Genomic DNA, 6,000 nt, shown 5'->3' on the forward strand with positions numbered 1-6,000 from the left:
ACTGAGATAAATGAAAATGAAAACAACCTTCAAAAATCATTGGGATGCAGCAAAGGCAGTTCTAAAAGGGAAGTTCATAGCCGTGATAGGCTTACCTCAAGAGACAAGGAAAATCTCAAATAAACAATCTAACCTTATACCCGAAGGAACTAGAAAAAGAATAAACAAAGCTCAAAGTTAGTAGAAGGATTGGGGATAATAAAGATCAGAGTGGAAAGAAATGAAACAGAGACAGAAACATAGAAAAGGTCAATGAAACTAAGAGCTGGTTCTTTGAAAAGAAAAGAAAGTAGGTAAAACTTTGGCCAGACTCATCAAGAAAAAAAGGGAGGGGCCAAATAAATAAAATCAGAAGTTAAAGAGAAGTTACAATTGGCACCATAGAAATACAAAGGGTCATAAGATAGTACTATGAACAATTATATGCCAACAAATGGGACAACGAGAAGGAATGGATTAATTCCTAGAAACATATAATCTTCCAAAAATGAATCATGAAGAAATAGGAAATCTGAACAGACTGATTACTAGTAAGGAGATTGAATCAGTAATAAAAAAAAAAATTCCAACAAAGGTCCAGGACAAAACAGGTTCATGGGTGAATTCTACTGAACATTTAAAGAAGTATTAATACCTACTCTCAAGCTATTCCAAAAAAATTGAAGGGGAAGGAACATTTTGAAACTAATTTTATGAGGCAAGGATTACCCTGATACCAAAACCAGACAGACACCACACACACACACACACACACACACACACATTACAGGCCAATATCTCTGATTAACATTAATACAAAAATCCTCAACAAAGTATTAGCAAGCCAAATTCAACAATATATTAAAAGGATCACTCACCATGATCTAGTGGGACTTATTCCAGGGATGCAGAGATGGTTTAATATACACAAATCAGTCAACCTGATACATCACATAAGCAAGATGAAAGACAAAAATCATGATCATCTTGAGCTTGTTCAATATTCACAAATCAGTCAACTGTGATACACCACATTAATAAAAGAAAGGATAAGATCCATATGATGCTCTCAATTGATGCAGAAAAAGCATTTGACAAAATATAGCATCGTTTCTTGATAAAAACCCTGAATAAGGTAGGGATAGAAGGAACATACCTCAACATCCTAAAGGCCATATACAAAAGACCCACAGCTAATATCATCCTCAATGGGGAAAAAGTGAGAGTTTTCCCTGTAAAGTCAGGAACATAACAGGGATGTCCATTCTCACCACTGTTGTTTAACATGGTACTGGAAGTCCTAGCTTCAGCAACTAGACAACAAAAAGAAAGAAAAGACATACAAATTGGCAGGGAGAAGTCAAACTTTCACTCTTCGCAGATGACGTGATACTCTATGTGGAAAACCTAGAGGACCCCACCAAAAACTGCTAGAACTGATACATGGATTCAATAAAGTCACAGGATCTAAAATCAACATACAGAAATCGGTTGCATTCCTATACACCAATAATGAAGGAGCAGAAAGAGAAGTCAAGGAATAGATCCCATTTACAACTGCACCAAAACCCATAAGGTATCTAGGAATAGGCCTAAGCAAAGAAATAAAAGATCTGTACACCGAGAACTATAGAAAGCTTAAGAAAGAAATTGAAGAAGACACAAAAAAATGGAAAAACATCCCATGCTCATGGATCGGAAGAACAAATATTGTTAAAATGTCTATACCACCCAAAGCAATCTACACATTTACTGCAATCCCTATCAAAATAACACCAGCATTCTGCACAGAGCTAGAACAAACAATTCTAAAATTTTTATGGAACCAGAAAAGACCCCAAATAGCTAAAGTTGAAAAAGAAAATCAAAGCTGGAGGCATCACAATTCCAGACTTCAAGCTGTGTTACAAAGCTGTGATCATCAGGACAATGTGGTACCGGCACAAAAACAGACATATAGATCAATGTAACAGAATAGAGAACCCAGAAATGGACCCACAAATGTATGGCCAACTAATCTTTGACAAAGCTGGAAAAAATATCTAATGGGAAAAAGACAGTCTCTTCAGCAAATTTTGTTGAGAAAACCGGACAAAAACATGCAGAAGAATGGAACTGGAGTACTTTCTCACACCATACACGAAAACAAATTCAAAATGGATAAAAAACCTAAACATGAGACAGGAAATTATCAACCTCTTTGACCTTGGCCACAGCAACCACTTACTAGATATATTTCTGGAGGCAAGGGAAACAAAAGCCTCCCTCACTGGGACCTGAAGATAAAAAGCTCCTGCACAGTGAAGGAAACAATCAGCAAAACAAAAAGGCAACTGATGGAATGGGAGAAGATATTTGCAAATGACATATCAGATAAAGGTTAGTATCCAAAATCTAAAGAAGTTATCAAACCAACACCCAAAAAACAAATAATCCAGTGAAGAAATGGGCAAAAGATATGAATAGACACATTTTCAGAGAAGACAATTCAGATGGTTAATAGACACATAAAAAGGTGCTCAACATCACTCACGATCAGAGAAATACAAATCAAAACCACAACGGATACCACCTCACACCTGTCACAATAGCTAAAATTAACAACTCAGGAAACAACAGGTGTTGGCAAGGATGTGGAGAAAGGGGAACAGTTTGGTACTGCTGGTGGGAATGCAAACTGGTGCAGCCACTCTGGAAAACAGTACAGAGGTTCCTCGAAAAATTAAAAATAGAACTACCCTACAACCTAGCAATTGCACTACGAGGTATTTATCCAAAGAATACAAAAATGCTGATTTGAAGGGGCACATGCGCCCCAATGTTTATTGCAGTGCTATTACAAACAGCCAAATTATGGAAAGAGCCCAAATGTCCATTGACTGATGAATGGAAAAAGAAGATGTGATACATATATGCAGTGGAGTATTACCTGGTAATCAAAAAGAATGAAATCTTGCTATTTGGAACAATGTGGATAGAACTAGAGTGTATTATGCTAAGTGAAATAAGTCAGAGAAAGACAGATACCTTATGATTTCATTCACATGTGGAACTTAAGAAACAAAACAGAGAAGAGAAGGGAAGGAGAAGGAGAAGGGAAGGAAAAATAAGATAAAAACAGAGAGGGAGGCAAACCATAAAAGATTCTTAAATACAGAAAACAAAGTAGGGGTTGCTGGAGGGGTGTTGGGTGGGGCGATGGCCTAAATGGGTGATAGGCATTAATGAGTGAGGGCACTTGTTGGGATGAGAACTGGGTGTTATATGTAAGTGACGAATCACTAAGTTCTACCCTTGAAAACAATGCTACACTATATGTTAACTAACTTGAATTAAAAAAAATAAAAAGACAAGCAAAAAAATCATGATCATCTCAACAGATGCAGAAAAACCATTTGATAAAATTTAACATCCATTTATGATAAAAAAAAATCTCAGCAAAGTGGGCATAGAGGGAAAATACCTCGAAATAATAAAGACCATTTATAAGCAACCCACAGCTAACATCATACTCAACAGTAAAACGCTGAAAGCTTCTCCTCTAAGATCAGGAACAAGACAAGGATGCTCATTCTCACCATTTTTATTCAACGTATTATTGGAAGTCCCAGCAACAGCTATCAGACAAGACAGAGAAATAAAAGGCATCCAAATTAGAAAAGAAGCGACACTGTCACTATTTGCATAGATGTAGAAAATCCTAAAGATTCCACCGAAAAACTATTAGCACTAATAAATGAATTCAGTAAAGTTGCAGAATACAAAATAAATACACACAAATCTGTTGCATTTCTATACACTAATAAGGAACTATCAGAAAGAGAAATTAAGAAACCAATCCTATTTATAATTACATCTAAAAGCATAAAATACCTAGGAATAAGTTTAACCAAGGAGGCAAAAGACCTATACACCGCAGACTCTAAAACATTGATAAAAAGAACTGAAGAAGACACAAATAAATGGAAAGATGTATTGTGCTCATCGATTGTTAAAATGTCCATGCTACCCCAAGCAATCTAGAGATTCCGTGCAAGCCCTATCAAAATGCTGAGGGTGTTTTTCCCAGAACTCGAAAAAATAATGCTAAAATTTGTATGGAACCAGAAAAGTCCCTGAAGAGCCAAAGCAAATTGAGGAAAAACAAAGTGAGAGACATAATGCTCACTGATTTCAAATGATACTACAAAGCTACAGTCATCAAAACAGTATAGTACTCGCACAAAAATAGACAGAGGGCAGTGGAACAGAATAGAGAGCCCAGAAATAAACCCACGCTTTGTCAAGTTAATCTTTGACAAAGGAGGCAAGAACATACAATGGGGAGAAGACAGTCTCTTCAATAAACCGTGCTGGGAAACTGGACAGCTACCTGTAAAAGAATGAAACTGGACCACTTTCTTATACCATACACAAAAATAAACTCAAAATGGATTAAAGACTTAAATGTACAACCAGAAACCATAAAACTCCTAAAGGAAAACACAGGTAGTCAGCTCTGGGTCATTAGTCGTAGCAATGTTTTTTGGGATGTGTCTCCTCCAGCCAGGGCAACAAAAACAAAAGAGTTTGACTACATCAAACTAGAAAGCTGCACAGCAAAGGAAACCATCAACAAAATGAAAAAGAAACCTACAGGGAGAAGATACTTGCAAATGATATAACTGATGAGTGGCGAATATGCAACATATATAAAGAACTCGTACAACTCAATACGTAAAAGATACGAACAATCTAATTTAAAAATGGGCAGAGGACCTGAACAGACATTTCTCCAGAGAAGACATCCCGATGGCCAACAGACACATGAAAAGATGCTCAGCATCACTCATCATCAGCGAAACGCAAATCAGAACCACAACGAGATACCACCTCACACCTGGTTGGAAGGGCCCTCTCAAAAAGAGAAGAAATAGCCAATGTTGGCGAAGATGCAGAGAAAAGGAAATCTTCACGTACGGTTGGTGGGAATGCAGACGGGTGCAGCCACTGTGGATGACCCTGTAGGATGACCATCCTCAGAAAATTGAAAATAAAAAGACCTTACAGTCCAGCAATTCCACTTCTGGGTATTTATCTGAAGAAAACCAACACGTTAACTTGAAAAGATACATGCAACGCTATGTTTATTGCAGCATTATTTACAAGAGCCAAACTATGGAAGCAACCTAAGTGTCCACTGACAGACGAAGGGACAAAGAAGCTGTGGTATATATACCCACTGGAGTCTTACTCAGCCATAAAAAGAAGGGACTCTTGCCATTTGTGACAACATGGATGGACCTAGGGAGCATCATGCTAGATGAAATAAGTCAGAGAAAGGCAAACGCAGTGCGTTTTCACTTACGTTTGAAATCTGAAAACTGAAACAAATGAACAAGGACAACAACAAACCTGAAACAGAAAAAAACTCAGAAAGACAGAGAAGCGTCCGGTGGCCGCCAGAGGGGGAGGAGGTGGGCAAGATAGGGGAAGGGGACTAAAAGGCACACACTTGAGGTTATAAAATAAATATGACAGGGGTATCATGTGCAGCATGGGGGATCCAGTTAACAGGTTGTAACAACTCGGTGTGGCAACCACAGATGGCGATCACTTCATAATGTCTAGGACTGGTGACTCCCTAGGTCGTGCACCTGAAACTAATATAATTTTGTTTGTCAACTACTCTTCAATTTGTTAATTTATTTTTTGAGAGGGGGGCGGGTGGTGATGAGCAGGGGAGGGGCGGAGAGAGAGAGGGAGAGAGAGAGAATCTCCAGCAGGCTCTGTGCTGTCAGTGCAGAGGCCGACGGGGGGTTCCATCTCACGAACTGTGAGATCATGACCTGAGCCGAAGTCGAGAGTCGGACGCCCAACCGACTGAGCCATCCAGGCAATCCCACTTCAGTTTTAAAAGTGGTGGTGGGGGGTGCTTAAACCTCAGTGTCCCTATCACTCAGGGTCAGCCGTGAGGGACAGTGGGTGTTGAGGACCAGAAGGTCAGTCCCACTCATAGGAGGTTGGGGGGAAAGAACCACA

This window comes from Panthera uncia, chromosome F1, assembly GCF_023721935.1.
Source record: "Panthera uncia isolate 11264 chromosome F1, Puncia_PCG_1.0, whole genome shotgun sequence".
Taxonomy (NCBI): Eukaryota; Metazoa; Chordata; class Mammalia; order Carnivora; family Felidae; genus Panthera; species Panthera uncia.